The sequence below is a fragment of the Cyanistes caeruleus genome, chromosome 2 (genome assembly GCF_971803275.1).
Source record: "Cyanistes caeruleus chromosome 2, bCyaCae1.hap1.1, whole genome shotgun sequence".
In the NCBI taxonomy this organism is placed as follows: Eukaryota; Metazoa; Chordata; class Aves; order Passeriformes; family Paridae; genus Cyanistes; species Cyanistes caeruleus.
The window spans coordinates 27,055,572-27,080,576 of NC_141702.1; the positions used below are offsets into that span (position 1 = coordinate 27,055,572).

The 25,005-nt window shown below is 36.8% G+C and overlaps 2 long non-coding RNA genes across 3 annotated transcripts; one reads left to right on the forward strand and one right to left on the reverse strand.

Moving 5' to 3' along the window:
- Nucleotides 1-1,389: 1,389 nt before the first annotated feature.
- LOC147654682 (uncharacterized) lies at nucleotides 1,390-14,078 on the reverse strand. 2 transcript variants are annotated; one of them, XR_015282900.1, is made up of 4 exons: nucleotides 13,883-14,019; nucleotides 12,806-13,059; nucleotides 4,189-4,293; nucleotides 1,390-3,281 (listed from the first exon to the last, which is right to left on the reverse strand). It is a non-coding gene; the product is annotated as an uncharacterized LOC147654682 (long non-coding RNA). The 2 variants fall into 2 exon arrangements; XR_015282901.1 differs by lacking the exons at nucleotides 1,390-3,281; nucleotides 4,189-4,293 and adding an exon at nucleotides 10,492-11,343 and having other exon boundaries at nucleotides 13,657-14,078.
- LOC147654683 (uncharacterized) lies at nucleotides 11,376-24,597 on the forward strand. Its single transcript, XR_015282902.1, has 4 exons — nucleotides 11,376-11,593; nucleotides 20,858-20,953; nucleotides 22,354-22,486; nucleotides 23,075-24,597. It is a non-coding gene; the product is annotated as an uncharacterized LOC147654683 (long non-coding RNA).
- Nucleotides 24,598-25,005: the final 408 nt, after the last annotated feature.

A 25,005-nucleotide genomic window follows, 5' to 3' on the forward strand; every position in this document is an offset into this window, starting at 1 on the left:
CTCTAGTTATTTCAGGTTTCCAGCAATGCTGGGGTACATTTATGCGAATTTATGATCTGTATGATTAAATGACCTCATTTCATCCAATTTAGTGACAATATTTTATCAACAGCAGGATGGACTACTGGAATAATATCTAAGAAAGGTCTCAGCTGTATTACAGAGAATTTTAATGGATTATTTTTAAAGCTGCTGAAAGGGGATTTGTCATATAAAAATAACAGTTTGAGTATTAAAATTGACCACATATTAAGAAATTTAACTACTTGAAAGTAATTAATAAAGGATAAGATATATTTTCATAAAATGAGCTCATACAATTTAATGTATATATTTTAGATTTGTTAAATATATAAAGTTCTGTTTTATTAGCAAGAAAAAAACTGTGCTTCTCAAGGATGAATGAAACCTATATGTAAGTTTGAAAACTTAAACTAAAAAAATGCAATTCTTGGGTCATCTTAATGGAGTGTGTAGGCTGCAGAGGCATTTGGGGTAGATCTGGGTAACTCTCTAGAAGAAAAAGCTGTCTTGGAAAGTTTATACAGACATAAATATGTCAGATGATTGCCTTAATATAGCACAGGTCAATTTTCACATTCTATTTATTTTTACCCCTTTAATTTCTTTAAATAAATTAAAACTGGAGTACCACAAGTCTCAATCAAAAGCAGTGCTATCAGATTATGAATCTTCTCTGACAGCTTAATTCTATTAACTCCCCCCAATGACAAATGCTTTGCATTTCTTAAACATTCTATTTTATAAAGACACATTATTTGAAAGTTCCTACTTATTATCAGAAGCAGCCTAAGTATTACCATAACATTCTTGTTAATGATCCTTGTTTATTAACGTGGGTAATCAGCTCGCTTTCTTCAGATACAACAAAATATCCACAGCACACAGCACTGTGAAGAAACCAGACTTACATTTTTCATGTTCTCATTGGGCCAGTTATGCATTTTTCAGATGCAACATAGCATACCATGTGTAACCAGATGAGCTTTTGGAAAAATATGTATCTTTATAATCTTTATAATTTATATAATAAATAAAAAGTGATAGTTTTACATCCACTTTGCATGGAAATTCTCTAATATAAAAGATAAAAATCACTCTTTCTTTTTCAAAACATATAGATTTATTCTATCTTAACTATTAAACAGTATCTCTTCATAATTAAGCCATGTCAAGATCATTAGTTAAACTACATTCACCCATTGCTAATGCAAAGCTCTTTGAGAATCTTTCCACATCTTTCTTAGCTTAGCATTAATGTTTCTGAAAGAAAAATTAGAAAGAAATTAATCCTTTCCTTCTAAATTGTACTTTAAGAGGACTTATGCTCTCTTACATTCAAATAAATGGCAATACTGTTATGCCATAATTTGCAAAAAAAATTATTTAATTAATTTTAATGTATACAACTCTTAACTGTGGTTACCTTTTTAATGTATGTAACTCCTAACTGTGGTTACTCTTGAATTTTTAGTCAAAGGTAAAAAACAGTGCTTCTCACTTTTGACATGGCAGAGACATTGACATATTTCTTGCCCAACAAAGTTATCTTAAGATGCATCTAGGAAAATAGAGTTACTATTACTCATAAAATAATAATCTAAAGAAATATTAGAAGTAGAACCTCCACTGAATACAGAGGAAAGATCTTTATGTTCATTGTTCGTACCATATTTGATATTAAAAGGTCAAATTGAGAAGACATCATTATGCACCTAAAATAAGGTGCAGATACTATTTTAGACAACAGAGACAAAGCAGAAAAGTGCAAAGAAAACAGCTACCCACCTAATGAATAAAAATGTTATTGTTCTAGTCAGACAGACAGTTATAGCTACAAGTTTATTCATTTACAGGAACATGATCATTAGGACATATTATTTTCTTTCCCTCGTCTACTGCTATTGAATACATGTAATTTATTCCATTTTTAAAGAAATTTTATTTACTTACTATTACTTGCTAAAAAGCTAGTGACTACAGATCCTCTGATAATCCTACTGTATTTTTCCAGAAATCCAGTAGGACACTGGCTGTCAATGAAAATACGGAGGCATAAATTGTCATTTTTCACTTGAAGACTAGCTCAAGTCAGCTGTTATCTTTTGAAGTGATACTCTTATTAGAACTGAGCTAGCAGTAAAAATATCCAGTAATGTAGCTACTTGTGATTTCAGGCAATTTACAGACATTATTTAATCATAGCAATGTATTTGCAAGACGGTTACATTTGTTTATCTGCACATTCACCTAGAGAATATGAACTGGGATATTAATTAATTTAGCCAAGGGCACAAATGGAATGTGTATCACATTTAGATTAAAATTCTCCTCTTTTTAGCTTATTGTTAAGTATTCATATCAGTACACAATTTTTTCCCTTCTCAAATTCAGTTTGCTATTATATTAATAATGTAGCTGCAAATTGTGATACAGCAAGTCTTAACTCTTTTCAGAAATAACTGATCATTTCTGCAGATGACCCCTGGTTCACTATGAGGTTTTTTGATCTTTTGACTTATGATGATGAAGAACCATTGCTATACACAGCATTTTTTAGAGCCACTAGAATGAAACTCATAATTTTTAGTGTATATGCCCATTACATAAACTTCATTGTTCCAGATGACACACACACAATGAGAATTCTAATAAAATTAACTGGTTAAGGAAACATTTACAAAGCGGCTAGCTTTTCTTTAAATAAAAAGGCACAGATGATTAGTAACACAATGCCACAACAATTTTGTTTTCTGTCACTGATATGCATTCTGCTATATGAAAGAGATGTCCTTTCAGATCTGTGGAAAGAAAAGTGCAGGATGCTTCTGTGTGAAATCCACTGTAGATAAAAGTTTTGGTGAACACCAAGAGTCAAACACATGATAACGAAGTGGTTCATTGATAACCTCCATCTCAGAAGAACAAAGGAGATAATGTTTGTGTTAATGTTTTGCTACAGCCTTTTTTCAGTGGAACGCCTGACAGGCTTACATTTGTCTCAGTGAAGCAATAGACTTGAAAGCATCACCTTATCTTTGAAGATATAAGTATTGTCTTCAGTTCCCAACTCAGCAGATACTGACCTTAGGGCATTTAAGGATCTTATGTTATTAAATACATTAAAGTTCTCTTAAAATAAGTCACTCAGGTTGAGAGGGTTCTTTGGATACCTGTATTTCAGTACTCTGACATTTCCAGACTTTACTGATCACCATCTTCAAAACACCACAGTACTATAAGTGCTTCTTAGCCCATAACTGCATAAAATTACATTTTTGACATTATATTCCATAGTAGCAATGAGCTTAAAAATGCACATGTCAAAACAAAAAACATTATTTTCTCAGCAATTTATCATCCATATTTATGAATGAATTTGTAAGCTGCAAAATCGGTACCCAGCGTCCTTTGGTCAAAACTATTTCTAAGGTTAGGAATTTCTAACCCACCCTCTTCTATGTTTTCATAGTCAACACAAAATAGCATATAAAATCTCAAATTAAACTATATACAATTAGCAAAGGAAAATCTTCAGTATCATATATCGTTGTCCCTAATTTTGATCAGTCTTTTTGCATTGTTCTTAGTTCACTTCTCACCTGCCCTGATGCATCTTGTATGTCCTTTACATCCTCTACCATATCTTCCAGCCTTGTACAATACCTTGGGCACTTCAGGACATTTCAGATGCCACAAAGATGAGGCAACCAGATTGGGGTCATACAAACTTTAGGACAATGTTCAGTTCTTTTAGGAATTAGTCATTTGGCCAGTGGAATAGGATTTGAAAGACTGAGGTTTTTATGTTTGCTACATTTCGACATTTTGCTGCCTTAACCCTACGTTTTTTGAAAGAACGTGTTGCTGTAAGATGTCTATACAAATATACACTAAATAATTTAAGATCTTCAGTTCTGTCATATTTTTTTCCCAGTATGTTCCAGTACTACAAGTACTTTTTGTCTAAGTAATCTATAATTTATAAAAATTTCTTATGACAAATTAGAAAAAAATAGTTTAATTAGTCTAAATAAGTAGCTCTGTACATTTCAAAATGCAAGCAGAATGCTTGGATTGTACAAGACTTCACTGCACTTGAGTAGCAAATGTGGGACTCCCAAATTGTGCCAACAGAGCAATTATATAAAAAGTATAAATGCTTACCAAAGGGGCAATTGCATTTGAAGCCACTTATGTCCTCTTCACAGGTTCCCCCATTCCAACAGGGTCTGTCTTGGCACTCACTGATGCGAACAGAACATGTTTCTCCTGAAAAATTCAATTTAAAATAAATATATAAATAAATGAATAAATTAATAAGGACAAATATGTTGACACATTCAAATCATAGAGATACATTTGTCATGAAAAACACATAGGATTGTCACAGTCTACGTGGTGATCCCACTGGCCACAGTACACTGCATACACAGGACTACTGACTGACTCCCTGTGTGTCATGAATTCTTCTGCTTCATTGGTTACAGGGCAGTCCATTTTCACAGGCAAAGTTGGAAGCATGACAATCAGGAAAATAGAAAGCTTTCCTACCGAGGTTATACATAATCCTGAAGTTGTTTTTTTTCAGTATACAAATCTACAATTTCAAGCAATTACAAATTCAAGCAATTTTTGTCCAGTTTTGTCAATAATTTTCCTTAATTTTGGTCTCTGACACCATTGAAACAGAACTGTGAAGTATTATTTCATATGAAAATCCGAACAATGCTAAGTTACAGACATTTATGTGTAATAGAGCAATTCAGCCTATGTTCTACAGCAAACTGTCAGTAATGTAATATTGTACATTTCTCTTCATCCATGTAATACAAAGGAGTAAGATAAAATCACTAAAGAACATTTAATGAAACAAAATTAAAGGGCATGAAATAATTAAGAGCAAAGCTAGGAAGTATAGTGAAATGAAGATTTGTAATCTACAAAACTGTTTTCTTTGATATGCAACAGGAAAAGCTATTTCCAGTCTATTGGGTTTTTGAGGCCAGGTTTTGGTAGAAGGAGGAGCACAGGGGTGGCTTCTGTGAGAAGGTGCCAGAAGCTTCCACCATGTCCAAGAAAGCCAATGCCAGCCAAGTCCAAGATGGACATGCTGCTGGCTAAGGCTGGCTGGACCAATCAGAGATGATGGTAACATTTATAACACATTTAAGAAGGAAAAAAAGTTCTTGTGCAGGGGAAACTGCATCCAGAGAAGAGCAGAGTGAGAGCATGTGAGTGGAACAGCTCTGCAGACACCAAGGTCAGTGCAGCAGGAGGGCCAGGAGGTGCTCCAGGTGCCAGAGCTGAGATTCCCCTGCAGCCCCTGGTGCAGCCCATGGTGAGGCAGCTGTGCCCCTGCAGCCCATGGAGGGACACAGGGGTGCAGAGATCCACCTGCAGCCCATGGAGGGACGCAGGGGTGCAGAGATCCACCTGCAGCCCTTGGAGGGACACAGGGGTGCAGAGATCCACCTGCAGCCCATGGAGGGACACAGGGGTGCAGAGATCCACCTGCAGCCCATGGAGGGACACAGGGATGGAGATCCACCTGCAGCCTGGGGAGGAGCCCCATGCCAGAAGAGATGGATGCCTGAGAGGAAGCTGTGAACCTGTAGGAAGTCCATGCTGGAACAGGATCCTGGCAGGGACCTGCAGACACATGGACAGAGGAGCCCACACTGGAGCAGGGCTCGTGGTCAGACTTGTCACCATATGGGTGACCATGCTGGAGCAGCCTGTCCTTGAAGGACTGCACACCATGGAAGAATGAGCCATGCTGAAGTAGTTTGTGGGAAACTGTTTCCTGTAGGATGGACTCATGTTGGAGAAATTCCTGGAAAACTATTTACTGTTGGAAGGACCCCATGATGAAGCAGGAAAAAGATTCTTTTTCCTGAGCAGTGGGAGAAGCCACAGATGATGAACTGAACATAACCCCCATTCCCTGTCTCCCTGTGCTGTTGGCAGGGAGCAGGTAGACCTGGAAAAGAGGGAGGGATGGGTGGGAGAAGGTATTTTTAAAGGTCTTATTTTACTTCTCATTATCCTGCTCTGATTTTATTAGTAATAAAATCAACTAATATCTCTAATTCTAGTCTGTTTTACCTGTGATGGTGTTTGGTGAGTGATATCTCTGTGTCTCAACCCATGAGCCCTTTCTAATATCTTCTCTCCCCTGTCCACTTGCAGAGGGGAGTGATAGAGAGGATCACCAGGTGCCTGGTGTCCAGCCAGGGTCAACCCACTACATCCAGCAATAGGAATATGGAGGTAAATCATGATCAGTAGTTACAAGAGGTCAGCAGTGTGGAAAGCATGCTGGGCTTTCTGTATATCTTACAGCAGAAGATAAAAAGAAACCAAATGCTGATATGCTTCTGAATTCTTTACATGGTGGAAATCTGGTGTCTGCAGCACACCTACATGCCCTCTCATAGAATCATAAGAACCAAGACTCTTGGCTGTCAACCTGTACCTACTAGATAGAAAGAGCCTTCATTGGAGAAATGAAGCACCAAGATTCTCTTCAACACATAAACTCGTGAAAGGAGGGCTCCTATAGTTTTTTTTCTTGCCTCTAAACATGTTCTGCATTTTCCAGAGGATTTGAAGATATATGGAGGAAAAAAGGGAAAAAAAAGCATAGTCTAGGGAGAGCTCAGGTAACTCAGTAAACTAAAAAGCTTTCTGCTAAGAGCAGATGCTGAGTGCTGTTTAACATATGCCCTGGCATCAGTGAGCATTAAAGCGAGGACTGGCCAAGATATAAATTAATTTCTAAGTTCTTTAATTTTTTAAAGAATTTTCTTTGAAGTGCTGATAAGGTAATGGCACTTTATACAACCTTGCTGATCTAATTCTGGTATTTTGCATTCCTTATGCTTTCCAGTTCAGATCCCTGATTATGGTTGGTCTCTTTTGAGGGAGATAAATAAAAATGCATTGGCATCTGTTCTCTTCCTCTGGATAGGCAGGTGGAGAGTAGCACAAATAGCACAAGCAGAGTTTCCTGCAGGAGTAAATTATCTGGCCACAAGCCATAGGCAAGCTGAAGCATGTATTAGAAAAACTCCTTGAAAACAGTTTCTTTCACCTCCCTTGAATTGTTAAAGGTGAAAGCAAGTGCAATTTCAAAGGAAATACTAGAATGAGATCATCCTCATACACTGATGATATCCAAGATAGCATGCAAGGGGGAATCTAGGAATTCATGTCCTCAGAGTACAAAGGTAATGTGTGGGCAGTATTTAAAAATATTTCAGAGATAATCAAAGAATCTGTGAAGCTACTCTGAGACCATATTTTCTTTGTACTTGAGACATGAAAAAAGCTGGACAGATACAGAGGAGGCTTTTTTGTTTTCAGTACGCAGCTCCTCTCAACTATACATTTGAAATGTATGATGAGAACCTTCTTTGAAAGTCAGATAAAAATTGTTAATTGGCTACAAATTACTTTCAACATCAAAGTATGCTAATATAAATATTTTTTGGTTTATGCTTTTAAGGTTAAAATTAATACAACACATCCAAACATAATTACTAGTAAAACATAATATTTAATTAGCTATTTAATAAGTCATAGCTTAAGGTCTGAGTTCCTATACACTTTAAAGGCATCATATCACCAATTCTGAAGTACAAAGAGAATGTTAAAAATTATCACGAACCAACTGTACTTCTATTAACTCTATAGAATATTTTATGCTGTATAAAATTGCAGTGTTCTCAAATATATAACAGACAATTACAGGAAAGTCTGTCACTTCTGCAAATTGCATTGCCTGATCCTTAACAGCAACATTTTCTACCGGCACATTGATGATACAAAAGACATTATTCTGCAGGAGCACAGAGTTGTTGAGATGAAAGTAAGGACTTGAGAAGGTGAATGCTAAAAAAGTGAGCAAAGATATTTCATCCTCCTCCAGTGTAATTGATAACACTTAGTCTCTTTAAAATAATCATGCCATTTTAGTAAATGAAGGGACTCTCAAGTTCTCAGGTAACTAGAACTGCAGATGAAGGATGACAAAAAAAAATTAATAAATCTAATGGATGAAGTCTCACTGAATATTCCTTGCCTTCAGAAGTGCAACTCTATAAGATCACTAGATTGAAAGTTTGTACCTTTCAAAATTTGTATGTCTTTTTTCTGCTTAATGTAAAGACATTAACTTTGCACTTTATCTGAACTTATTAAACTGTTGTTGGATTTTGTAGAATATCCACAAAATTGATGTCTTTTTGATACCAAAATAAGTTCAATTTAAAACTTTTCTCAAATATAATATTCAGACATTAAAATAAATGTCTAAAATTCATTCAGCAATCAAAATAAAACTGAAATAATTTGAGAGTTTATTTTCCTAATCTAATACACATTATATTTGAAGTATCTCTTATAATGTGCCACCACCACTACAACATTTCTGCCTGAATCAAAATACACATGCAAAAAGATAGAAATACAAAGTTTATTTTAAGTACTCTTTATACCAACTTTTGTTTTATAGCCAAAATGGAATATAAAGTTTGACAATGTAAAGGCACACAAAATGACCACAATTAAGAAAAGGATGTGTAAGAATATTTTTGAAGCAAAAGTTCTCAATTGAAGAGATATTCATGACACAAAATTTATCTTTATATTCCAAGATCAGATGAAAAGCAAATGATTTTAAATTCTGCTTAATGTAAAATTAATGAAATACTATTAAAAAAAAAAAAGAAAAAAGAAAATCACAAGGGTTTTATAAAGTTCAAGAAGTAGTCAAAATATTAACAGTGTATTTGAGGATTGTTTTCACAGCACCCCTATCATACTGTCCACCATTTTATAAAACGTGTATCTTTGCAAAGCATTCCAGTCATGTACCTGATAGTGAATTGTGTAATTTTGTTTCTTGCTCTGCAACAGAAGCTATTCTGTTAGATAAGAGATGCATCAGGCTGAGTAATGCTTCTGCTGACTCGGCAGAAAATGCGGTTATGAAAAAGAAAGATGGTCCAGGTGAGGCTCTAGCGAACTTGACAGCTATTTACTTTTCTCAGCTTTGTTGTTCTACACACTTGGTCATTTTTTAATCTTCTTCAAGGTCTTTTCTGTGTAAGATATTGTAATAGTTAAAAATCCAAAACAAATCTAATTTTTATTTCTCTCATTGAGAGTAATCCTTTCTGTGAATGCCTATTACAGATTGAAAACAAATTATATGATGTGCCAAACCACTCCACCTTCTTAGCTTCCATGAAAGAGTTTTAACTCAGAAAAAGTCTGTGACTCTTCAAATGTAAACTGCCCACAGCCCAGCTCATCTGTGTCCATGGGATAATGTACATCTGTCAGGCTGCACTGCCACAATGTGCCAGCAATAATCAATCTTCCTTAGCAGAAAAAGCCAGACAGAGCCCCTGAAGAGGCTGCACTACCCAATGCCCTGAGCTGCAAACCCAGCCCAGCCTTGATGTGTGGTGGAAATGTGGGAGCAGACATGAGCTGTGCTTCCAGGATGGCCTAGTTCTATCAAGATAGGAACTGTATGAAAGGAAATGGAAGCAGGTGTTTCAAATGCAGAATGGCTGTGGGGAAAAAAAATTGAATCTGATTGCTTTCCTTTCTCAACAAAGCTAATGATTTAATTTTTCCAGATGACCCTGCTTCAGGCAATGCCTATAAAGCAGCTGTCAGAGCCCTGAGAGCACTAACATACCCAAATGGACTGAAGCAGACCCACCAAGGCCCTTCCTACACCATTGTCAGTGAGCTCAGTTCTGGGCACCCTGATCTGGCCTGAGCTATTCTGTGGTTTCCAATCCTGCCTCTCTCACTGTCTCAAGAGTGATTTTGTAAGGTTTTGTTAATTGTTTGTGGTTTATACTCTAAAAAAATCAGAAAATATATTCAGTACATGTGGTAATGACTTATACCTAATGGGCATTATTATTGCTTTTCTTTTTTCTTTAAATTTGCTTCTATGGAAATTCCATTATATAATATCTCATTTTGTGATAAAGGGTTTAAGTGTTTTCCAGTACTATATAATTATTTCAATTACTTAAGCAAGTCCTCACAGTAACAGTCACAGAATAGTTGAGATTGGAAGTGACCTCTGAAGATCATTTTGTCCAATCCCCCTGTTCAAGCCAGATTCACGGAACCATGTACAGATGGCTTTTAAATATCTCCAAGGATGGACATACCATAATCCCCATGATCAGTCTGTGGCAGTGCTCAGTCACCCTCACACTAATAAAGTATTTCCTTTATGTTCAGACAGCAGCATCTGTGTTTCCCTTTGTGCCCATTGCCTCTGGTTCTGTCGCTGAGTGCTACTGAAAAGAGCCTGGCACCATCTTCTGTACACCCTCTCTTCAGGTATTTCTGTACTTTGATAAGATCCCTCCCTGAGCCAGCTTTCTTTCCTTTTCCTTTTCCTTTTCCTTTTCCTTTTCCTTTTCCTTTTCCTTTTCCTTTTCCTTTTCCTTTTCCTTTTCTCTTTTCTTCTTCATTCTGAAGAGTTTCAGCTTCCTCAGCCATTCCTCATAGAAGAAATACTCCAGTCCTTTAATCATCTTAGTGTCCTTACTGTGCTCTCTCCAGCATGTCCATGTCTCTCTTACTGGGGTGCCCAGAACTTGACACAGTCTGACAGGTATAGCCTCAGTACCGGTGCTGAGGGAAAGCATCACTTTCCTTGACTTGCTGTCAAAACACCTCATAATGCAGCCCAGGCATAAACCTTCTATCAACAAGGGCATGCTGCTGTCTCACTTCAACCTGATGTCCACCAAGACTCCCCAGGTTCTTTCCTGAAAAGCTGCACACCAGCTTATCAGCCCATGGTACCCTCTGGTGCATGGAGTTATTCCTCCCCAGGGGCAGCATTTGGCACTTCCCCCTGTTGAACTTCCTGAGGCTCCTGTCAGCCCATTTCTCAAGCCTGTGTTGGACCCTCTGGGTGGCAGCAGACTAACCCTTGCTGAAATCATGCTGATTACTCCAGATAATTTTCTTGTTATTCATGATTTCCAGGATTAACTGCTCCATTACCTTAATAAGGATCAAGGGAACAGTGAGCTGCTTGAAGTTTTCTAGGACTTCATTTCTGCCCTTCTTGAAAAGTGACATTTGCTTTCCTCCTTTCTTTGTGTGCTTCTGCTAATCAATATGATCTATTAATGATAAATGACAGTGACTTTGCAATGACATCTGCCAGCTCTCACAGAATTGCATATCCAAAGAAAGGCAACAAAACTGGTGAAGGGTCTGGAGCACAAGTCATATGAGGAGCAGCTGAGGGATCTGGGGTTGTTAAGCCTAAGAAAAGAAGAAGGAGGGGGAACCTTATTACCCTCTTCAGCTACCTGAAAGGAGTTTGTAGCAAGGTGGGGGTCAGTCTCTTTTACCAAGCTACAAGTGACAAGATAGAGGAAATGGCTTCAGGTTGTGCCAGGGGAGGTTTAGAATAGATAGTGGGAAAAAAAATTCTTCACTAAAGGGTGGTCATGCATTGGAATAGGTTGCCTAAGGAAGCCACGAAATTACCACCCCTGGAACTGGTTATAAGGTATGTGGATGGGGCACATGGGGATATGGTGGAGCGGTGAACATGGTAGTGCTAGCTTAACATCTGCACAGAGTGATCTTAGAGGCTTTTTTCAGCTCTAATGACTAAAATTCTATGATGCTATGACTTGTGGGTGCACCCCAACAGGGCCCATGGATGGGCATACATATATCCAGCTTGGCTAAGTAATTCCTGACATGTTTTGTCCATCAAGGGTGTGTTTTACTTGCTTCAGACTTTTTCTCTGGTCTCCAGGATTTTTGAAGGACAGTCTTACCAATACAGACTGCCACAAAGGCAGTATCTAGTGTCTAGTACTATACACATGCTCTGGACTGGAGCAAAAACCCTCAGTAGCTTGAAAGAAGCTGTAAGTTAATGTTTAATTAGTACAAATGACACGGTGCATACTTTGCTATTTGTTTTTGCCTTTGTTATTGATACCACAGTCAATAGAGAAGCATTTGGAGCATTAATTGCTTGTTCTTGATGATATAGACTAAAGGCTGGAAATGCAACACTTTGGTATTACTGTATTCAAAACTATTTTCTGTCCCACATATGTAGTCTGAATATTACTATTATTCACCCAAAACAGAAATGAGTACAAAAAGAAATCACAGTGTCAGGTTGTGTAGTATTTATCTAATGTAATGCACAAATCTACAGCCCACCTCTTCCTAGAAAAGATGTCTAGGACAGACAGAAGCCCTATCTCCCTCCAGTATGTAGAAAGGGAGTCTGAACATCTCACTAAAATATAGCTAATTATATTGTATATATGCAGAGAGATGATACTGCTGATCTCATGCCTCCTCAAGCTTACATTTTTTCTGTTCTGTACCAAAATATTTGTTTTTATCAGCCTGTGTATGACTGAAGCCATAACACATAAGATTGCATAACTGTGAAATAAAAACAATGCAATTAAACTTGTGTTTTGGAACTTCATTGATTTTTTTTTCCCAACAGAATCAAAGCTAATACACAGAATTATACATTTAGTGGAGGGAAGGTCAGCTGAGGAACTGTTAGGAGGGACAACCTAAGAATTTCAATGCTAAGCTAAAACTCCCGTGAGTCATACAGTCACAGAGGTATGCATATTTATATTTATATATAATTGTAATTAGGCAGTCACATAAACATTGCTAACATAGAGTGGGACACCCACATCTGTTATACAAAGCACTTTGAAAGAACAAAACTTACCTTTGAACCCAGCAGAACAATGACAAGAAAAGTGGCCACTTAAATCCATACAAGTAGCTCCATTTTTGCAAGGTGAACTTGAGCATTCATTAGTTTCAACTTCACAGAAGGGTCCTTCATATCCAGGCATACAGTAGCAGCTGTAATTATGCAAGTGGTCCTGGCAGAATCCATATTGAGAGCACTGGTTTCCAATGCAGTTGTCTATATCAAGTTCACAAAATGTGCCAGTGTAACCAAGGGGACATATGCACCTGTTATTGAAATGAGAGGAGGGAGGGGGGAAAAATTCCAACAAAATCACTAGTCAGGAATATGTAGGTCAGTAATCACTAATAATGTTAAAAATACCCTCCCTTTGAATTATCTGCAAATGAATCACAGTTTTTTTTTCCCAATCTTCTTTATCTTTAATTAGTGACTAAGTAACTTCATTTTACATGGAGTGCTAGCAATAATTAAATTAAAATCTTGGCTATTTACATAGGACAAACTAGGAGCTATATTAATATTAAGCTTCAAGTGAAAATATTGAAAGAAAAACTCTTATAAATATGATTATTATGCATTTTAATGTTTGGGTTTTTTTCTGAAAAAATGGGTACTTGTTACAATATCTCTAGGATGAAACAATATTACAACCTGTTTGGATATAATAAAATCAGTATAAAAGTACTTTACCATTAGCAACAAAAGTTACAATTTCTGTTCAACCAAAAAAAAAGAATCTATAGAATTCTATAGATATTGTTCAGTCTGTTTTATAGAAATTGTTCAGAGTATTTTTTTTTTCCAAAATTTAGACAGACATCTAAATTGTATGAGGCTGCAGATGACTTTTTTCATATTACCCTTTCTAGCTTTTGTATTCTTTTGCTGTGTGGATGAAAACAAATCTGGATTGTCTCATAGCTGACCCACATCTCAAAGTTAGAAAATGTCTTGTACTCTGCAATATATTCTTTGATTGATCCTCTCCTTATCATGTCCAGAGGTCTTCTCACACAGGAGGCAATTTTACAATAATACATATTCTTGACCCATAGAGATGCTATCCAGAAGATGGAAATAACTAACAAGTTAAGGAAGCTTTGATTATAGTAATTTTCTCTACCGATCCATCTGGAAGAAGGAAGAAGTATTTTTCCCTGTATTTTTAGCAGAAGTGAATGCTCATGTGGCTCTTTGCTTCTGTCCTTGCTTACTGTGCCTGCATCTTTTATGGTAGACATATGGAAACTAAATCAGGAGCTGTGTGCCTTGGAGTACAGCTAATGGATACCAGCTGCTAATGGGCTTTTAGTCTATGGACCAAAATAGAGCACGCTTGGAGCAAGCCCTCCATATCTCATTTAGTGTGGGTGTGAGCTCTTGATCACCTTCATTTTTGCCTACAGATCCATTGTAACAGAAGTATATATAGCTGTTGTATTCTCTTTTCCAGCCTCAGTCACTTCTTAGCAAATGAGAAATCTTTGCCTTTTCTTGAGAGCTTCAGCTGATTCTGTTTCTCATTTTTAAAACAATGGATAACACAAAAATAATATCATATAGTTTGCTGGTTTTGGATGGGATAGAGTTAATCTTATTGTCAGCAGCTAGTACTTGTATTATTTTGGTTTTAATTCACTGTTTTAGATTTATGCTGGAAACAGAGTTGATAATATAGAGATGTTTTTGTTATTGCTGGGCAGGGCTTACACAGAGCCAAGGGCTTTTCTGCTTTTCACACTGCCAGTCTGGTGAGGAGCTTGGGGCTGCATGGGAGACTGGAAGGGGCACAGCCTGGACAGGTGACCCAAACTGACCAAGGGATATTCCATATCAAATGACATCATGCTAAGTATGTAAAGTGTGGGGAAGGAGGAAAAAGTGAGGGACATTTTGACGCATGACATTTGTCTTCCAAGGTACCTGTTACGTGTGATGGGGCCCTGCTCTCCTAGAGATGGCTGAACACCTGCCTACCCATGGGAAGTAGTGAATTAATTCCTTGTTTTGATTTGCTTGTGAGCATGGCTTTTGCATTTCCTATTAAGCTGTCTTTATCTCAACCCATGAGTTCTCTAACTTTTACCCTTCCAATTCTCTTCCCTGTCCTGCTGGTGCAAGAGTGAGTGAGTGTCTGCTTTGGGCTTGTCTGCAGGTGGTGTTAGACAATTATATTTATAGCTACATTTACATTATGTGTAAATGATAGAAACAGGTGTGCTTTTAGTTAACTTTAGTTGCACATTTTCTGAATCTACCTACAATAATATGGTAAGCAACCAGCCATATCAATCTTTCTGGTGCAGTTAATCACTTTATTTCCTTCTTTTTTTTTTTTTAGAGTAACAATTAGTGTGTTCACAGTCAAAATGCAACTATTCAATCATTCTTTGAAAATGTGGCTATTATCATTAGCATCGAATGGAAAATTTAGCTTAAAGCTCCTAAACAAGAATGGGAAGATGAAGAATTTTCTGTCAATTCCTGGATTTTTCTAGTTGTATAGCTTATCTTCAGAGACCACAGAAGAGCTACACATAAACAGATGTGATACAGAATCTTTAAGCTTCGGTTTCATATTTCTGTTTCTATACTACAAGCAATGATGTAATAAATATCTTATTTTTCAATGCTTTGGTGTCTGCAGAAATCAAAAACAGTTAAGAATGAAATGTGCTTTGTTTTTCCTGGTGAAATTATACCTCGATGTCTTTTAATTTAGTATGGGTCGTCTCCTACAACAACATAATGAAGTACTGTACTATTATTATTATTATTATTATTATTATTAAGTTCAGCAGTACTAAAATACTGAGCATGCTATAAAAAGCTTTGAGGCATGAATTAATTATCATTATTATTTGTTTCAAAGCCTAAATATTTCTCTACAATAAATAAAAAAAAAATTGTATACAGATATATACAATACCAGAATTTCTATTTGTAAGTATATTTCTAGCTCAGTGAACTTGTATTTTGCCTGTATCAGAGGATGACCTGGCTGTGCACTGGCATCTCAGCACAGGGGCTCAGCTTCTCCATGGCCTGTCTGGGTGTCACTCCCTGACTGTGATGCAGTCACCCCTGTGATGCAGTCACTGCTGACTCTTCTGCTCCAGCTTCAGCTCTGGGATGGCCCATCTGGGGTGTGTGTGTGAGAGAGATCTCCCAGCAGAGACCAGGAGATGCCAATGACACCTCCCCAGCCTCTTCCTTAAGGAGGACTAAAATGTCAGCCTTACAAAGTGGGGGAACAGTGAAAGCAGAAGCATGGCACCAGACAACAGCATATGAAAAAGTTTTGTGTTAGCATTAATGGGAATAACAGTACTTTCTTAGCTTCATGTATGTCCTCTTTCATCCACAGCAAGATTTTGAGGGTAACAGATACTAAGAGGGAAAAAAATACTTCAATGTTTCTGCTACATACATGGATTTTAGCAGTGAGTAATAAACACAAGTCATTTGAGGATTACTCAATCCTCACACACCATGCCCCCACACACACCATGAAGATGGTTATATTACTACTCCTACACCTAAACATAGTTAATGTTGCATGATAATTTGATATGCTTACAAAATAAATGTTAAGTGAAGACATAAAGGCAGACATGGAATTTAGTCTAAGAAGGAATGCATTGCTAAAATGCAAATGGTTATGGTGTAGATGCAGTTTTTCTACCAACTTTTTATCACTAAAGGTCTCATCACAGCAGATGTGCGGGTAAATGGGCTGATGCTGGTTAGTCCAGGCAGTGTAGCTGTCAAATTGTCACCATAGACTGCCTGCACTAAAGACAGAGTGTGATTTGTGTCATTGAGTAAATAACCGTGTACATCAAAGGAATCTTTAAAATGACTGCAAAAAGCCAAAAACTTGAATGAAGATGTGTCTATCTTAACCTGTGCTAGATGATCTAGCTGCTTTCTACATTGATACAAGAGGCATTTAGGAGCACTGAAGTCTGGAATTAGCAAAGACTTCCCAGAATCCCTCTATTTTCTTAATATTTATCATCCTTATATATATACATATATATATATATGTTTATTAGTATGAATCGAGGCATATTACATGCATTTATTCAGTATTATTTATCTATTTTCCCTGATGAAATGTGAACTGTACACATATAAGTGGCTGAAAAGGTTATTTAGTTTCACTTTGATTTTTATATGCATCTCTGTTCTCTGCAGAAAAGCTGTTGTATATTATGTATATATTGCAGAGGTTTTCCCTAAGAAATTGTGACATATATTCACCTATCTTCTGTAGTTGTAGAAAAGTGAGAAAAAGTATTTCTCCTCTTTCTCTAGTTGAAGGAGCCTGTTATTGCTGTAGAAAACTGTATATATATATATATAGTTATAACTATATATAAATTTATACGGCACTGTCAATTGGATCCCGCAGTCAAATTGCATATATAGCGTAGGATGAAGAAACGTGTAAAAAAGAAAATTAGATTTTAAAAAATAATCTAATCAAACAGCCCAATTTACCCAGCTGGAAGAAAATGGAAAAAGTCAAGGATGATTAAAATAACAGAAGCTTTAAATTTTATGGTACTCAGAAATTATCTGAATTATGTTTACTTTTTACAGTCTTGCTTGAATCATGCAAAAAAGTGTTTAATATTTTAAAGCATTTTACTTTACAATGTGTCACTTTGCTCTTTTGTATAGAGACTACACAATTATTTAATTTTATGCACTGAAATTTGTATCCTGAATTTTGAAGAATGTGTTGGCAATTCAAGTTTTACCATACATCAAACCAAATTTCTTAATGAGATATTTTCCTGCATAAAAACTAATGAAATGCTGACATCAGTGCTATAGCTGTTGACTAAAATATATTTTTAAAATATATTATCTCATCATGACCTCTTAAACAGCAGCAAGTCCTACAACGCATCTTCTTCAAAAGTCTTAATCTAGCAGTTCTCAATCCTTCTTGCTGGGCTTTCTGGGGGTTGTGGTAAATGTAGGGCTTCATCTGAACAGACTGGACTGAAGAAATGGGAAACAGGACAGATAATGGAAACTACACTGAGTTTTAAATTGTGTCTTTTCACTCTGTTCCATTCACTGAATAGGTAACAGTAAAGTATCTACTGTTATTGTCTTATTTCAGCTAGGATCTTGGTTGTCCAAAGTGCAATGTTGACAGGAAAAAAGTTTACAAAGGTGAAAAAAACAGAGTAATAGATTTCCCCTTGGATTTCAAAACAGGAGGTTATACTCCTTGAAGATCTCTTTCACTTTAATTATTCATTAACTGCTTCTCATTGAGCCATATTAAATCAGTTCTCTCTCTTCTCCTACACAGAACATAATCAAACAATACAGGCTCTTTAGAAGAGAAAATTTATTTCTATTTTCTTTCTAATGTAGATTTTTGTCTATTTACCATTGTTACATAGTCTGTTTACTGAGGTAATGAATCTTATCTGTTGTTTTTTCTCTCAAGTATCTATAACCAAAGGTCAAGGGATTCTTTTGGCATGTGGATGCAATTAGTCTATTGCATGGTATCTGCCAGATTCGTATTGACAGCTACACCAGTGGCAAGAGCAGTAATTCTTTGAAGTTATAATTTTAAATACATGCTGATTGACTTACTTCATGGTATCGCAAACAGCACAGACTCAGCTGGCAGTGCAACAATTAATTTGAATTAATTACAGGTTTTGTGTCTGTGTGATTTGGGCCACTTTAGTTGTAAGAGAAGGCTCACTAAACCAAAGGAGTAAAACTCCTAAGGCTTTTTGCTGTAATTATGAGGGTATTAGTATGCAGCCTTGCTGAGAATTACACTATATAAAAGTTTAAAACTCCCCCTCCTTCACTTAGAGCAATTCCCCAATCTAAACTCAAAGGAAAATCTCTGCATATATATAAATATACTTCTATGTGACACTACAGTCTAGGTCAGTAATTTCAAAATGGGAGGAGAAAAAGAACATGCCATGGTAAAGAGATAAAAAATTAGGAACATTTCATTCAGTTGACATCTTATTTCCCATCTGGAAAAAAAAAAAAAGAGGCTTGCAAAATATGAGATCTTAAAAGAGGGGGATGTTTTTGAATCAAAGCTGGATATTTTGTATGATTTCCTTATGTTAGCATTATTATATCAATCTACCACTAAAAAAATACATTATGACCAAAATTTAATAATTGAAAATTTAAGATTTCTTAATTAGGAGAAAGACCTAAAGTTTTATAATAATTTTATGTAAATAAAATCTAATAGATATACAATTTTGGTATATCTTCTGCACTCATTAAGAGAGGTTTTGAATGTCTGTATTAATTTTAAAAATGGATCTCTGTGGGGTTCTTAATGGTACTTATACACTAGATTCTCCATATATTCTGAGACAGTTTTCTTATGTCTTCCTGAAACTATTTTGCATCAAATACAGCTCTTGATAAATACCATAATTAAAACTATATCCATTTTAGGATGGAAATGCAATCACAAATCTTTAAAAAGGTGGGTGCACTTACATTTAGCATTTCCTCTTGTATTCTTTTGGTGTTAACCATGTATTGGAAAAGGGAAATTATTTTTGTTTCACTTGCTAACAATAACTTGAGAAACATCATTATTTTTAAGGCAGACATAGTTTAGCTATTTAAAATAATGCTTCACTGTCACTGAGAAACCACCATGCTTTTTCAACAGAACAGGTATTCTACAGTAAACATGATACACTTTGTCTCAACAAAATAACCAGTCTTGCTCTTTTGGGGTCAAGTTCTCTGCTAGCAAAACTGACCATCTGAGATTCAGATTTTAATGGTATGTTTTCCTGTTCCTTAGATAAACAGACTAATCTGTCGATTTAATTTGTCTTTCAAAGACTGAAAAAGTAAGAATTGGTTTCTGTCAGTAAACTGAGTATGGATTAGCAAGTTAAAATCAAAAGTTATTACCAGATGTCTTCAGAGATACTAATTTCTCAGTAAATGTTAGTGGATTTTCTAACATAAACATGACTTTGTATTTCTATGACTATTATTTCCCTGATAAAGAAAGGAAAGCCACAGATTTAACAGTTAAATAACATGCCAGAATATGACCCAGAAATTCGGTACAAGAGTTAATTGCAAAGTGGAAAAAAGGAAGGATGTTTACTTTGTAAGGATTCTTTGACAAAAACTCCTTTAACTCTAGTATACTGAGAATAAGTCAGTTTTCTCCATTTGTGTGCCTGTTTGGTGATTTCAGTTATTTTTAGAGAAGATATTTTAAAAACAGAAGTGAAGCTAAAGAAATCTTTAATTGTTTCTATTTTTATTTTGTGCACTCTTACAATCTTTTCTAAGTAGAAACACTAAAGCATACTAATTACAGTGATTCTAAGTAGGGCATGGCACAGCATAGAATAATGTCTCTCAAAATACATCTACAGATATTATGGAGAAGTTTTATTAATTCTGGATTTTGTAGAGGAAAAATAAATAATTCAAGTCAGATAAGAACAGCTGAGCTCTGTTTATTGAAGAAAACCTTTCCCATTTATTTTTTCACCATATTTTATAAAATTTAATTTTTAAACACCTACAGCATGTTACAGCTCACTAAGGAGAACACGTACTTTGTTTTTTTCAGTAACTGAAATGATAATAAATTATAATTCAAATTTTAGTAAGACACTCTATGACAGAGTCCAGAGTTTTTGCCATTTAATAAAATAGATTATTTTTTATGTGAGATTCTGCATAGTTGGTTTAACTTCTTCGACCAGCAAAGAGGAATATTTGTCATTACTTCCTGAAATACTTCAGACTGCAAGGTTTTACTGAATGCACATCTTTATTGAAAATTAGTATTCCATGGCATTTTTTGATATGAAAATTATATTACTGCATTAACAACACCCTTTGTAATTATTTCTGAATGTCAAAATATCTTCATATGGCATAAAACACTTTATGAAGGCTTGTACAGAAAGCAACATGTTAGTACCTGTATTTATTAATTCCGTCTTCGCACGTGGCTCCATGTTGGCACTGGTTTATCTCACAGTCATTAATATTCTCAAGGCATGTGTTTCCAGTCCATCCAAGAGCACAGACGCAGTGAGATCTCTGATTTTCTTCATCGTAGAAGCAGCTACCTCCATTTGCACATACCTGAAGGTGAGAATGACAGATACGCTGTACTGGGTTTGCATGGTCAGGTTCTGGCAGTGGCGGGGTGCTATTAAGGTGGTTTCTCTCTCTGAGAAGCTGCCAGAAGCTGCTCCCATGCCTGACAGATGCCAGCCAGCTCCAGGATGGACACGCTGCTGGACACGGTCAGGCCCATCAGTGGTGCTGGTAGAGCCTTGGAGTAACAGAGTTAAGAAGGAAAAAGCTTTTTTCACAGAAGTAATTGCAGCCAGAGAAGAGCAGAGAGAGCATGTGAGAGGAACAGCTCTGCAGGCACTAAGGTCAGTGCAGAAGGAGGGACAGGAGGTGCTTCAGGTGCTGAGATTCCCCTGCCGCCCCTGGTGCAGCCCCATGGTGAGGCAGCTGTGCCCCTGCAGCCCATGGAGGGACACAGGGGTGCAGAAGATCCACCTGCAGCCCACGGAGGGACACAGGGGTGCAGAGATCCACCTGCAGCCCACGGAGGGACACAGGGGTGCAGAGATCCACCTGCAGCCCATGGAGGGACACAGGGGTAGCAGAGATCCACCTGCAGCCCACGGAGGGACACAGGGGTGCAGAGATCCACCTGCAGCCCACGGAGGGACACAGGGGTGCAGAGATCCACCTGCAGCCCACTGGAGGGACACAGGGGTACAGAGATCCACCTGCAGCCCATGGAGGGACACAGGGGTGCAGAGATCCACCTGCAGCCCATGGAGGGACACAGGGGTGCAGAGATCCACCTGCAGCCCATGGAGGGACACAGGGGTGCAGAGATCCACCTGCAGCCCATGGAGGGACACAGGGGTGCAGAGATCCACCTGCAGCCCATGGAGGGACACAGGGGTGCAGAGATCCACCTGCAGCCCGGGGAGGGACACAGGGGTACAGAGATCCACCTGCAGCCCATGGAGGGACACAGGGGTACAGAGATCCACCTGCAGCCCATGAAGGAGCCGCACGCTGGAGCAGGTGGATGCCCAAAAGAAGTTTGTGACGCTGTAGAGACCTACACTGCAACAGATCAGGGAACTTGTGAAGGGCTCATACTGGAAGAGTTTGTGGAGGACTGTCTCCCATGGGAAGGAACCTACTATGGAGCAGGGGAAGGACTCCTCTCCCTTAGGAGGAAGCAGGGGCAAAACTGACGTGATGAACAAACCCTAAGTTCCCATTCCTCATATCCCCACACTGCTGTAGGGAAGAGGAGGTAGAAAATTTGGAATAAAATTAAACCCAGGCAGGAGGGATGGAAGGGGGGAAGGTGCTTTTAAGATTTGTTTTACTTCTCATTATGCTGCTCTGATTTTGTTAGTAATAAATTGTGTTGCCTGTGATAGTAATCATTAAGTGGTCTCTCCCTGCATTTAACTCAACTCACAATCAATTTTCTCTCTCCTGTCCAGTTGCAGAGGGCACTGGTGGAGTGGCTTTGCTGGGCACGTGGCATCTAGCCTGGATCAACCTACCACATACATAAAGAGTTTTTTCTTTGCATGTTGGATTTTTTCCCCAAGAGTTTAATGGAATAAGCCATTGGTAATAGTTATGGTTATTTTACCTTTTTATGTTGTAATATTAAAAAATATATATCTCCAAGAAGGTACAGAATACTGATACTGAATACCAAATGTTATTAAATCAATATATCAATTTATTGTTTAGTTGGTAGAAGACATTTATATTTTAATTTAACAGTATTTAACTGTTTAAGGGCATTTTTACAACTGCCCTTAAAATGTGCTTGTTTTAGGAGGGACACTAGTGAACTAGACTGTTATTTTTCCCTTGAAGGAGTAGATCAACTGTTCCTATGCTGTATAGTTTAGCTTAATATAAGGCTATCAGTAAAAGACTGTTTTTTTTTTTTAATTTTAATGCTGATTCAAGCCATCCTTGAATGTTTTATATGTTTATAAATTACATCTATGCTGTGGGAAAATCAGAAGCTGTTTTATTTCCAGTTTTCAGATATTAAAAGATTGATAAATTTAGAATGGAACAGCTTTTTGCTTTTTTGTTTTAAATTGATAATATTACTTACTAAGCCAATATTTCCTGTATTCTTCAAAAATTGCAGAAAGTTATGACTCTGCATTAATGGTCTTTTCCTCATTTTACTTTTAGGTTCCATTTTCATTTCCATGAAAATTTTGCCAGTATGAAGACAGATAACTACATATTCATTTCAAAGCAATTAAGACCCCTCCTTCTAATCAATTGGTTTTTAAAGAAAATGGTGTCTAGAAGATGAGTTAATGCACCAGTACTTCAGTTTGATTGAGTCTGAATCTCTTTATAATGTCATTAAGATTTGTAATAATAACAGTCTTTGGCAGAAATATTCTAATATTCATTTGTCTTTGATTAAGTTTTAAATTGACCTTAAAATGAAGAGATTTTTGTTATGCTCCCTGTACTGAATTTTAGGCTTACCTTGGGTTACTTATGCAATATAACATCTTTATGAAAAACACAGTTCAACATAAACGCAACCCTCCCCCCTTCTATATGTATGGGATGGTTATTATTATATTACTTTATTATTTTTATGTGTTTATATCTTTTTGATGGATTTTGTCCTGATGCTTACTATTTTCTCAAAGCTCAAATAGGTCAAATAAGCTTATACTCAAGAAAACCTAAGGCAATTAAGACAAATATTTCAATATCGTCACAATATTATGTTTAATTTATTCTGATGTCATTTTGATACTTTATATTGTGAAGAAAGGTGCTACCCTTTAAGATGTTAGTGTAATCTAAAGATATAAATTGAAATGAAAGCTATGGAATGGATTTAAACACAAATCTTATGTTTCAAAAAACTATAGATAGGCCTATTCTTGTCTGTCTGACCACCAAACTTCTGTCCACAGCAAGCACTTAACACAAATCTGCCTTTTTATGTAGTTGTGGTAAAATGTAAGAATCACTTTCTTCCAAAATCATCCAGGAGATTTTATTCCAGCTAGGAAATTTTTTACTCTTCTCCTATGTTTCCTTTTCAGGAATTGAGGGATATAACCCTATTATATGTCTGTCTCTTCTCGAAGTATCACGTGTTGTCAAATGCTCGAGATAAGATGGCAGTCATCATTTCCAACCCCTCTTTCATCTTACATTTCATGGAATTCTCTGCAGTTTGAATGAAACTGCATTTTACATATATTAAAAAAAAACACACACACATATGTATATTTTCCCCCAAGCATGTAATTTTACTATAGTTCCACGTTTTATTGCTGCAAAGTCAATTGTACCTGAGTATTCAAATTTTTCAAGAAGTGAAATTTTATTTGATCTTCCCTATATTCTTTTCTGGACTAGTGGTACATTAATCAAGTAGATAAAATGTTTGTCTTAAAAATATCAAAAATAGAAATTGCTTTGCTTTTACAGATGTGGAAACTTTGTAAAATTGAACCGCACATAAGGACCAGAGCAAACATGGGAGTGGCAGCTCCTCTAAACACTAAATAAATATTAAGAATATAGATAATCCCATTGAAAAGGTTGGAACTATGGACTTGACTGCAAGTGCAATATGGGACCTTGGCTCATAAACAGAGAAAATTTTCAAGCAAAATATGTGAGTGGAGTTCAATAAACTTCAATATTATAAAGCCGTAGATAGACCCTGAAAGAAATGTTCAGATGTGTTTAGTTCCTAACTCATATAGTATGGATGCTAAATCTGAACCAGAGTGCCTGTAGTTATTACAGGCCACATAGCTCTCAGGCCTGACTGAAAGCTAGCCTGGGAAATTCATGAGAAGGAATTAAAACAATTCTCAGAGATACTAAACAGCCTTGCAGGTGTTGTTTTGCAGCCTGTTGTTTCTCCTCGCAGGAGAGAGTCAGGGGGGCAAAGTGCCCCTGACCAATGATAGTGATGTAGTACTTTGTTAACCAATAGGAGTTTCTTTTCTGTACTTTTCCACGTATCTGTCTATAAGACAGAGCTGAAGCAATAAACTAGGGAATTCTCGTGTTGTGACTCCCTTGAGAGTCCATTGTCGTTCTTTATCGCCGTTCCCAATCGGAGCGACAATATA